General features: G+C 37.5%; 1 pseudogene; it reads left to right on the plus strand.

Moving 5' to 3' along the window:
• Positions 1 to 7,192: 7,192 nt before the first annotated feature.
• LOC114095843 (citrate synthase, mitochondrial-like) lies at positions 7,193 to 8,685 on the plus strand (annotated as a pseudogene).
• The last annotated feature ends 4,161 nt before the right edge of the window (positions 8,686 to 12,846 follow it).

Here is a 12,846-nt window from a genome sequence, read left to right on the forward strand (position 1 = left end):
TTATTCTGGATTCTTATTTTTCAGAAATAATTTGAGTTCTACTGGGCCCTAAATGTTGATCTTACCATGGGTTTATTCTGTTATTTCATTTGTGCCCTCAAATCTGTTGTATCTTTAGGAATTTAAATCCAGTTTCTCTGGCTTCTAAAATCATATTTAGGTAAGACTTATAAAAACTAGTCCTACAAGACATGGAATTAAGTAAGTTGAGAATGTGACAAAAGAGTGTCTATTTATTGCTTTATTAATAATTTGTCATCTGGTTGAACTGGAAGATAACATTTGCATGAAAGCAAGTATGCTTTCAAAACCTTTATTTCAACTCAGATGACACTGAAAAGGCCATTCACATAGGTTCATATTTAAAGACAAAGTTTGGAGGCTGGGGAGTAGCTCAGTAGTAGAGTTATCTCCCTAGAATGCAGGATGCCCTGGTTTGATTCCCAGCACAGCAAAAAAATAAGATACAATTTTAAAATAAAGTAAGTTTCGTTCCTCATGTATGAAAATAAGGACAAAAAATAAATTTGGAATGTTCCAGAACAAACTGGCTTCATGAGTCAGTGTAATAGATAGTCATGGCAATGGTTTTATGGGATTCTAAACTTCAGCATCTATATTAAGAATCACAGCAGTAGGGCACATGAAACTAAGAACAACTTCATGAGGGCAAAGAGCAGTTTCTCCCAAGCCAGAGATAAATTCAGTATTAAGGCAGTATGCAAATTTGCATTCCGACCTTGATATCTTGACTAACCCGAAGGCAACATTAAAATTTTAAAAGAAAAAATGGAAACAAATGTATCAAAGCTCCTCAAGCAACAATCATTGACCTTAAAAAGAAGATGATCAAACTTTTCAGTCTAACCCACTGGGTCTGATAACTGAAAGGACATTGCCACACTACTATGGCTCTTTGTTGTAACAAGATTTTAAGGCACATAAATTTTGCCTCAAAATGTTATTAAATCATGTCTGACTTCTAACATCAGAAAATGAAGATTAGCGAATAAAGCCTATGAACAGTAGGCTTGCTTCCCTGACACCATCTTGAACAAATGCAATATTTACTAAACCATAGCTTCTCACAAAGATATTTCTACAGTATATTTTGGTAACTACATTTACAGCATTACATTTTATGAAAACTGGTGAATAATAAATGTAATACAAAATAATTCCACATTTTCTTTAATGAAAAAGATAAAGTGGGTAAGTTTATTAATATTTTAGAGAATTTTTATTTCTGTGCTATAAAATAGAAATAAAAATTCTAATTTGATGAAAGTGTGAGAGAGTAAATGAGTTGCTTTTGGGAGAAAATCTTTTTAATCTATAGGAAAAGATGTCTAAATTTAACTCCATAATCAACCAGATTTCTTTATTAATGTTCACTATAATGACTGTGCCATCTAAAAAGTTATTCTCAAAAAATTTTATCAGGGCTGGATTATGGCTCAGTGGTAGAGCATGTGCCTGGCATGTGTGAGGCACTAGTTTGATCCTCAGTACCATATAAAAATAAATCAATAAAAGGTATTATGTCCATCTACAACTAAAAAAAAAATTAATTTTATCAGATTTTTGAAATTATTTTTAAAACTCATCAGCTTTAAATGAGTACACTCTGTAACTTTGGTTCATTTATGCAAATAATTCAATCCCTCTTTCTTTATAAAACCATGATTTAAGTTTTTTAAGTTATGCAATTATCTGTCTTTATAATTTTATCAATGTTATTTTGATAAGTTGTCTTTTCTGATCTTAAAAACAATAATTTCCCTTAGGGATCTTAAGTTCAAGATGATTTCCCTGAATCCTAGTAAGGAAAGCATTTTTTAAAAATCCATGTGTTCTCTACTGAGTAAAATATTTCAAAATAAATTATATGAAAACTGAAATACTAACCTTACTCATCTTAGGGAACTAATTTTTCTCATTAGGAGCTGCTTTGAGTTTGAAATAACCAATATAACAATAATCTTAAGAAACAAAAAATAGCCCATCTATATAATTTCAATTTTCTCTTCCTGTGTTCTTTTTTAAAAAGCTGTTGAAGCGGGTGCATAGTGATTCACACTTGGACTAAAGTTATTTTTCTCACTCTGTCCTTGAGTGTGGGTGGATGTGAAAAGACTCCTTGAAAAAAAGTAGTGATACAATTCACATACAAAAAAGTGAGTAGTAGTTCATAGGGCTAAATAAATCATAAAATGCAGTGAGCTCAGCACTACACATATTCTCCTAAACTAGTCTCTTATATTCTGTGAATGATAAATAATGTTTATACTTCTTGCAAAGTATACTGTTGGCTATCATAAAAGGCAACAAAAGACTAGCTCACGAATGAATGAAAGGGTTGACTCTCAGTTTTCTGTATTTAGAAACTCAGTTTTACTAATTAATTCTGGACAATTCACAAGAGATTCTTTTTTAAAACAAGATCATAAAACAAAAATCTTGAGTACTGGATATCCAATGAAGAAACCAATTAATTAAGAACAAAAAACAAAGCTATGGAAAGAAGCTATATGTAAGAAGCTTCTTACACATAGCTAAACAAAGCTTAAACAAAGCTATGGAAAGAAGCTATGTGTAAGAAGTGGACTTAGAATTTTGCTTTTATACTTGTTAATTTTTATTTATGGTAAACATGTATTATTTTATAATTTTAAAGATGACTTTGTAGAAGAAAAAATAATACTAGAAAAACTAAAAACACCAGAAAACTAGTCAGCATATTCTGTTTTCAGTAGGAAACCAACTTCTAAAGCTTGATTAACATCAGAATGTTGCTTGGAAAGTATAAAATCAGAAAGGAAATGAGTAATACTCATGACTAGCCTCCTGTTATGATGGGCTTCATGATGTAGACCTGCCAAGAAAGAAGAATATTCACTTCAGCTCATCAGAGCACAGTCACCCCAAGCCAGAGATGAAAACACTAACAAAACCTTATGCTTTCAATCTTTTTCTCTAGATTCCATATGACTCAGTGTGAAATCTATTTCTTAAATAATTAAGCCACAAATTTTCTTATATTTAGTATCACTTTAGAATTCTCAATGATATAATACCATTTCATAATTATCATTCATCATTAAATATTATTATTAATTACATATGATTATATAATCATATTGTACAATTCCATAATTATTTCATAACCATCATTATTAATCATTAACCATCATTATCATTAATCATGTACTATCATTATGGATGCCAGTCATCATCAAAAAGAGTTTAACATACAATAGACCATAACCCTTCTTGATAGAAATTTCATCAGTTGTGATTAATGAAAGGCCAAGACCCTATTCCTTTGCCCTCATGGCGGACCTTTCCACCAGACAATGACATTCATTACAATGGAACAGATACGGCTCTAGAGTATCAACCCAGCATTTTCCTGGCAGCCATTACCAGTTGGCTATACTTAGCATGGCAAGATTGGCATATTTGCCATTCTATCTTAGATGTCCACCAGCACATATTCAAGCCACCTGTGTTAGTCTAGGTCCTCTTAGAAACAGATGCCAAGATGGGATTAGATGTGCAAGTGATTTATGAAAGGAAATACTAGAGAGGGAAAATGAACAAGGGGTTAATGGAGGTGCCATCAGACTATGATGCAGTTCTGCCCCTGTGAAGAAGAAAGGAAGCTACAGAGGGAGAAAAGAAAGCAAGAAGGGAATAAAGAAGTTATTTCTAGACCAAGTGCTGTTCTAAGCAAGTTTCAGCCAGGCCTATGGGGAGTGCTTGAGCCATACTAGCCCTTTAGAGAAGGCCAGCATCTTGCAGGTACAGGCCTACTTGGTATTCCTCTTACAGTCATTGATGAGGAGCAGTCTAAAAGAAGCACACCCTCAGTGTAAAGGCAGTAATAGATTTCAGAGCTCAGAGGCTGGGTCAGTGGGTCAATTAGGTGGAGATGTGGATCTGTACAGTGCAAACTGGAACTTGTGGTGGCTATAAAAATATTTCTTATATTTCCTACTCTTTCTATTGACCCACAGATTGTTTTTGCGTTTTGTGAGACTGGCTTCTAGATAATGTAGTATTTGTGTTTGAAGGCCTATACCATCTACATCCTTTGCTGTGAAGTGGATCCCCTAGTTATGCATTGTCTCTGCTACCCTGTCTACTCTGTTCATATATCCATCATGCTAATTCTGAGATGGCCAATGGCAGTAAGAGTCATGTCCACTGGCTGTTCAGTGTCTTGGTTGTTCAGTGTCTCTTCCTTGATGAATATTAATATTCACAGTTTGTACCCATTCCCATAGGTCCACCCACAAGCCTCTACCTCACACCTGTTTGTCTTGATCTTTCCATCCTTTTTCTTTCAGGCTCCTGACTAGATGGGCAGGTCATTAATCACTACCCAGGAACTAGAGAATTTTTTTTAATCTCAAGACACCTCTTCCATACAAAGTGGTTCAGTGCTTCCATACCAGGTGCAGTACTTCCATACTGGTGCAGTGCTTATGCCTCTCCCCATTGAGAAGATTCTCACTCTGTACTGTTTTCAAGGTCATCCTACCCATTTTCAGCCGGCACTCATATACTGAGCTACTCCATCCATAAACCAAGCCCAGGATTTTCCTTCTTCCTTCAGTTGATCATATGGGAACTTCCACATGGCTATCCATATGAGATGACAGAGGGTTGCTGGCAGTTTGGGCAGCCTATCCATACCCTGAACTCATGGATTCTGGTCCTGCTCAGTCTTGATCTTGGATGTACCAAGATATGATCATGGATTACAGGGCCTATTCAACTTTATGACTTGAAGAGTTCCATAGAACCCAAGTCATAATGGGCAATTCTGTACCCATAGTCTAGAATATTTCCACCAGACACTTTAATTGCTATTTCTTGAAAGGTGTTTATTCCTTCAGTGATTGGCATAACCTTATTCAAGGATCGCAGGGACTGCATTAGGGGAGCTAATTCTCTCCCTGAAACTTGCCATAAGCTCCATTCATTCTCACTTCATCTTTTCCCTTTACTGACACTTCCAAAGCAATAGGGTCTGTTTGATCACATGGATCAAGTACCAGGGCTGATGTACATGTTACAGAGCCCTTTCATGCTCTGAGATCTATTCAAAACTGGTAGTTACCTAGATCACATAGTTTATGGGCCAGAGCAATATTCTTACCTGTGGAATAAAGTGTCATTCAAACCCAAAGAGGCTTACCCAAATGCTCAACTTCTTTTACCTAGTAATAATGCAAGATGCACCTATTTGTCTTGTACTTTGGAGAAGATGTCCCAGAATGCTCCTGACTATTGAGCCCGTGGAAAACTTCACTGAAATGGCAGGAGAGTGAATGCTTGTGAGGTACATCCTAGAGCCACTCCCCTTCCCTCAGCATCTTTATTCCTTCATCTAATCACTGTTGCTTGCACTGCAATCGACACCTGTTGCAAAATTCTTTCCTATTGAGGGAAACGCTGAAACTTCTACTTTACTGAGGGTTTTTTTGGTCATTGCTTTTTCATGATTTCAAAGAACCACCACAAGTACAGTGGTGGTTTGTCCTATCTCAGGTTCTAAGAAAATAAATGCCAAATCCCTTATTCAAGCACTCTCAAAATACTCCTCTGACTCCTGTCAGTATATACTAACTAATTCTTGAAACTCATCTGGTATACAGCCTCCTTTCTTCTTAATCCATCCTAGCACATACAGACCCAGGTTATGCTGGGACTGAACCTTGGTGATCAGATGATTCTAGAAAAGAAAGCAGCTACTGAGAAGAGCACATGTCACCTTGTAAGGGAGAGGCCTCTTCAGCATGTTCTTGCACAATAGAAGTGCTAGCCCTAACAGGAATGATAAGACACTTTTGCAAGCCTTAAAGATTAGAAGAGGAGTGTCTGGGAGTGTAGCTCAGTGGTAGACTGTTTTGCTAGCATGCAAAAGGCCCTGAGTTCCATCCCTAGCAGAGAGAGAGAGAGAGAGAGAGAGAGAGAGAGAGAGAGAGAGAAAGGAGAAAGAAGAAGAAGAAGAAGAAGAAGAAGAAGAAGAAGAAGAAGAGGAGGAGGAGGGGGAGGGGAGGGGAGGGGGAGGGGAAGGAGTAGGGAACTCTTTGTAAGCCTCACACAGTTAGCTATGAGCTAATTTTTTAACTGTTCTCAATATTCTCTACTGGCATCAATTCAACTTAATAGTAGTCATCCAACTCTGCTGTCTTTGAAGACATTTTTCTCTCCATAGCTTTCAAATGCTTCAGACATCACATCTACATCTTTCTTCTCTGCCAGAACATTTTCCCAGGTCACCATCAATGAAATCTTCTGCATTTAACTCATTATCTTATCCTAGGGACAATCTATGTCCCATCTATAATCAAGCTGAGATCCCTTTTACCTACTGGATGATTAATGGATCAGTCCCAAATCATCACCTTACCATCTATTTTCTTGAGTCATTCTACTAAGTCATCTGAGATGCAAAAGCTAAGATAGAATTAGATGTTCAAGAGATTTATTGAGACAAATACTGATGAGAGGAAATGGAGAGCTGAGACAATGCTGATTTGACTCCTATGAAAGGAGAGAAGGGAGACCTTAGTCATCAGCTTTATTCTAAGGAAGTTTCAACAAGGCCTGAGTCCTCAGACAAAGCTGTCCTCCAGAGAAGCCTTGTGACATCCACAAATTAGCCTGCCTTAGTATTCTGCCATGAGAAGTCAATGGGAACAGTCCAGGGGAAGCAGGGCGGTGGTTTGAACACAGTGATGGAAATGGGCAAAGCAGTTAGTTATCATTCCTAAAGGAGTAGATCTGAGAGAGAGGGAAGTAAATCTCATGGCTGCCATGCCATCATATGGAGGCATCTGTAATCAAAAATAGCAAAGCTCAGCTATTGATGAAATGTTGGTGTTTATTTTGCTCAGTTTGAGAGGGGGATAATTTTAAATCTATAAAGATCAAATTGTGATTATAACTCATAATTCAAAAAAAAAGAAGCCCCTTAAGTAGAGTCTGAACAGATCATGAGAAATAAGCTTTTTTAAAAGTTACATTAAAATATTAGTGACTCTCTTAACCTCAATAGTCTGGTTTGTATTGAAAAAAAATACTTTCAAACTTTAAAAATATTTCAAGAACCCTATCCACCTGTTAGTGTGGTTGTCATTTCTACCACAGTTCTTCCTCCTCCTTCCCTCTTCACCAGATGCCGGAGGTCATCCACCATGGCTCACTCACTCTAGACTCCCAGCTCTTGGAAACCAAAAATGCATTCTGCCTTTGTTCTGAGTGCCTGGTATGCCAGTGCTTCCTAAACAAATGTGAAAAACATATTGGCTCACCTGATACCTAAGGATCAGGCCAGAATTAAGACCTTCAGGCAGCAACAGGGCTGGGCCAACTCACTGTGCACATGGTGTAAGTTGGCAGGGTAAGCATAAAGGGACTGACCTATGAAACATCAGTTCTTGATCCTTATGAGGACACATTTCCAATGCCAGAAACTTTGCCCAGGGATAAGGGTGGAAAGAACCCCTGCCAGCGTGCTTATTTTGGCTGATGATAACTGGACAGATCCCAACAGAGGAACATTTATCTTTGCTCTCAAAAGAGTGGGCAAAGCTGAGTGTGGTAATCTCATCTACTCAGGAAACTGTGACGGGAGGATAGAAAGTTGAAGGATGGCCTGGGAAACATAACAAGACCTCATCTCAAAAAGAAAAGTTGTTTTTGTTTTGTTTTTAAGAGTGGCAAAGAGGGCAGCTCTGCCTTCTCATGTGGTCACCATGCTAGCAACTTTCCTAACAACTTATACCTTGTGTCTCAGCTCTGTACAGCCATTACAGTCCGCAATTGTAAGGGTAATCTTGCCTAAACATATGTAGAAGGGATCAACCAAGCCAAGTACTTGGAGCTGGGTTTTTAAGATTTAATGGATCTGGTCACGAAGCTACCTTGTGTGCTACAACAAAGATCTACTGAAATCTCTACCAGGAGCATTGCAGTATTGGGCTATTGGCTCTCAGCTGGCCTGATCCCACAAATTCACCAAGATGTTAGGCTACACTTATGCTCAGTTCACCTCACCACCCATAGTGACCAGCAGTGGAAGCACCCATAACAGTCATTTTGTGAGCAGTGCCCTTTTAGACCTTTAACTGGTTTTTTTTGCAGCCACCATGAATAGGCAGATAGGGCATCAACATGGACAGGCAAATCAGGAAGTGCTTGCCTGGCTAACAATTACAGAAGGCAGTGAGCAAAAATACAGGAGACGAAAAGTCCCAAGACAACTCTTGGAACATACCCCACTCAGGACTGATTGTACCAAGCTACGGCCATGCAGTGCTAGCAAAGACAAATCCATGATTTACCTGTCAACAAAAGTTTGCTGTGAAACATCTGCCTAACATTGCCATATTCAAGCTGATTGTTCAACTGTACAAAATTGTGTCCAATTTCCTTTTATATCAGGGCAAGACCAAGAATCCTTTGCCTGATGTAGATACTCAGAGTGGAAACTACTCTAGTACCATGGTCTGATAAAGATGAACACATACATGATCCTGATGGGGTGTCACAGGCTCTAGGTGTACCTGATAGTTCATCTGGAGTCAAGTCCTAGGTCTCCCTTTAGAGAAGCCCAAATCCACAAGCACAGATGGTCTGATGATGTGTATGGACTCTAAACCAAGGTAAAAAATGAAGACTGGGGAGAAAATGACTACCAGAAAACAAGAATGCTAAAATAAAAAATATACTTTTGTTCTTGTTTCAGGGGGCCTTTAAAGACTTAAAATAAAGTTATGTCTGAGGATTGCAAGTTCAAAACCAGCCTCAGCAATTTAGCTGGGAATGTGACTCAGTGGTTAAGTACCCCTGGATTCAATTCCCAATACCAAAACAATAAAAGTTGGAACCAGTTCCATTCCCCTTCCTGGTATAAGTTGCTCATCAACTGTAGGATGAGTAGGCCTGATACATGTGTTGTGGATTAGGATTGGCCTCTTACCTTCTCTATTATGAGCAACTGCTCCTCTTTCCCTGGGTTAAAGCAGGTTGCAGGGAATCTACAATCTAGAGATTTTGCTTCTGCTTTACAGGGCTCAAAAAAACAGAAGACAGGACTCTGTCCCTGTTCCCATGGGAATCGTATTGAATTGTCAGCTGTGCCAAGCCTTGTGACCCTCTCCCATCCACACAAATACCTTCTCGAAAGACCTATTTGTTAGGTTAACATGCTTCAGCAATTTTGTAATGCTACTAGATAATCAAAGCATGACATTTGTTGTGACTGGCACCCAGTCTTTGAGTTCTCTTTTAAAAATCATCCCATTAAAATTAAGGTCTGGGAGTGCTCTATTTTCTACCACTTTAATACTAACCTTATTTCAGACTTTCCATATTAACTATACCTCAAGCTGAGGATGCTGTGGACCTTCCCTCTTAGTCCCTACTAGACACTTTGCTATGGTTTACATATGAGGAGTCCCCCCAGAACTCATGTGAGTTAATGCAAGAATTTTCAGAGATGAAATGGTTAGACTATGATAGCTGTAACCTAATCAGTGGATTAATCTACTGATATGGATTAACTAAGTGATAACTACAGGCAGGAAGAGTGTGGCTAGAGGTAGTAGGTCATTGGGGGCATGCCTTTGGGGTTTATATTTTGTCCCTGGTGTATGGAGCTCTCCTTGCTTCCTGGTTGCCATGTCTGAGCTGTTTTCCTCTGTTATACTCTTTCACCATGAGGTTCTGCTTCATCTCAAGACCTGAGGCAGGGAGTCATCTGATGGTGGACTGAGACTTCTGAAACCATGAGCTGAAATAAACTTTTCCTCCTTTAATTGTTCTTGCCAGGTCTTTTGGTCAGAGTGACCCAAAAGCTGTCTAAAACAGACTTATTTCAGCAGTTCTGTCTGATTGTGATCTTTCTCAGTCATGTGGTTTTATCAGTGCTTAATGTGAACTAAACTCTTTACTTTCACAGCCGATAAGCCTCTGACCTGCCCACCCTTTCCTGCCACCAACATGCTACAGGGCATAGAACATAGGCTCAGGAATGACCAGCATATCTTCAAGGTCTATCCCACAGGTACTTGCATCTCTCTCTCTCTCTCTCTCTCTCTCTCTCTCTCTCTCTCTCTCTCTCTCTCTCTCTCTCTCTCTCTTTTCCTTCCCCCTTCCCTGGCATCTCTTTTTGAACAGGGTAATGATTCAAGATTGAACATGGTCTCTTCTGAATATCAGGTCCTAGGGTTGGTGTCATTCACATAGTAAGCTTCCCTCCTCATCCTCTGCCACAGGAAAATGCCCCCTCAACACAATGGAACACTACTCAGCCATAAGAAAAGGACAAAATCCTATCATTTAAAGAACATGAATAGAAGTGGAAATCATTAAGTGAAATAAGCCAGGCACAGAAAAGTGCTACATGATGTCACTCATATGCAGAACCTAAAAAAGTAGATCTCATAGAAGTTGAGAGTAGTATCAGTTACCAGAGGCCAGGGAGAATGTGCAGGCCAGGGAATGGAGGAAAGCTGGTCAACGGGAATTAAGTTACAGTTAGATAGGAACAAGAGTTCTGGTATGCTACTTCACAGTAGAGTGATCATAGTTAACAAGAATGTACTATACATTTCAGAAATCCAGCAGAAGCAGTTGTTGAAAGTTTTCCCAAAAGAAATATGTGTTTGAGAAGATTGACATGTTTAACCTAAATATTATACAATGTACACATGTATTGAAACATTACATGGTACCCCTTTAATAGGCATAATTTTTATATTTTTATATATCAACTAAAATAAACTTAAAAAGTTAAATTGTCCTCTTATTTATCAATGTCCTTTTCCTGAACCTTTCCCAAGAGCTTATAGTACAGTGTTTGTGTTAGAAGCCCATTTGTACAGCTTTTAGGGACTCTGCATGCTCTACCACCTTTTCTTTGAGAAAAGTTGAGCTATTCCTACCATGTCCCTTCTTCCCTCAAAATTCCAAACTCCTGGGGCTGAGGTTGTGGCTCAGTGGTAGACCGCTTGCCTAGCATGCACGAGGCACTGGGTTTGATCCCCGGCACCACATACAAATAAAATAAAGGTATTGTGTCCATCTACAACTAAAAATATGTTTTAAAAAATTCCAAACTCCTACCTGGGTCCTACCTGTGCAGTGGCACACACCTATAATCCCAGCAACTCAGGAATCTGAGACAGGAGGATCAGGTGACCCTAAGCAACTTGGCAAGACCATGTTGCAAAATAAAAAAATAAAAAGGACTGAGGATAGAACTCAGTTTAATCCCTAGTACCAAAAACAAAAATAAACTTCTTACCTGAATTTGTGTGGATCCTTAATTCCCAGAACCCATTGTTGAGATGGACATATTATGAGCCCTATACTGTTAACTTATGATTCAGACTTCAGATTTTTCTGTAAAATGAAAAATAGATTGTTTTCAATTAACAATATTTGAGCCTATTATTTTAAAAAATCAGTATACAAATATCTCCTACCTATTATATACATCCTATATATTAAGGGAAAAATTATTTCTTTCAATGTACAAAAACCCAAATTTTTTTCTCTGGCTATTAGTTGTCTTTATTTATTTATTTATTTATTTATTTATTTTAGTCATACATGACAGTAGAATGCATTTTGACATATAATACATACATGGAATGTACATACATCAATCATATTGTCTACTCTATTCTGCTGCCCTTCCTATCCTCACTACTCCTCCCCTCCTCTCCCATCCTTTCTCTCTATCCAATCTAATGTGACACAGTTTTTTTTTCTTTTTCTCATTACAACATCATATATGTATTCCGTATAACAATGAGGTTCTCCTTCCATCTTCCGTGCATCTCCCCTTCTCCCTCTTTTTCCCTCCCACCTCTCTTCCCTATTTATGGTAGTCTTCTTCTCATGCTCTTCCTCCCTATCCCATTTTGAGTCACCCCCCTTATATCAGAGAAATTTTTATAAAAAATAGTGATTTTCACTTTAAAGGATTTTAAAAAGATTTTCTATGCAACATATTTAATAGTGAACTCTTTTAATACATTTCTTAAATCATTTAAAAGTCATTAATTTTACTTCATTACAAAATATGCTTGTTTAAAAAATTCAAATACATATATGAAGACAGGAATTGGTGTGAATATACTTTGTATACAACCAGAGATATGAAAAATTGTGCTCTGTAGATATAATAAGAATTGTAATGCATTTCACTGTATATATAAAAATTAATTAAAATTTTTAAAAAATAAATAAATAAATTCAAGTAGCACTAAAATGTATTATTTATAAAATAAGGTTTCTCCTTATCTCATACCTCAGTTTCTCCTACTCACTCCTCAGTTCAGTGAACAGTCTTCCAAATTTATTTACATGCATATGCATTTATTTACATGAACATGCATGTAAATAAATTTGGAAGACTGTTCACTGTGAATACATATTAATGTATGCATATGATTTTTAAACAAAATAGTATTCTATCACACCCATTTATTCTATATCCTAATTACTTTTTAAATCTTTACACCTTTTACTACCCACAGGTTTTTTTTTAAATAACTTTTTAAAAAATTGAAACATACTGCACATAATATATAATTCACTATTTGAAAGTGTACACTCAAGTTCATTAAGTTGTACAAACATCACCACATTATGCAGAATATTTTTATCCCACCCAAATGAAACCCTGTACCTATTGGTAGTTAGTCCCAATTCCTCCTTTCCCCCAAACTATGTAAGCCGCTAATTTATTTTCCATCTTTAGGATTTTCCTATTCTGAACATTTCATATCAATGGAGTCATACAAAATATGGCCTTCT

This window comes from Marmota flaviventris, chromosome 3, assembly GCF_047511675.1.
Source record: "Marmota flaviventris isolate mMarFla1 chromosome 3, mMarFla1.hap1, whole genome shotgun sequence".
In the NCBI taxonomy this organism is placed as follows: domain Eukaryota; kingdom Metazoa; phylum Chordata; class Mammalia; order Rodentia; family Sciuridae; genus Marmota; species Marmota flaviventris.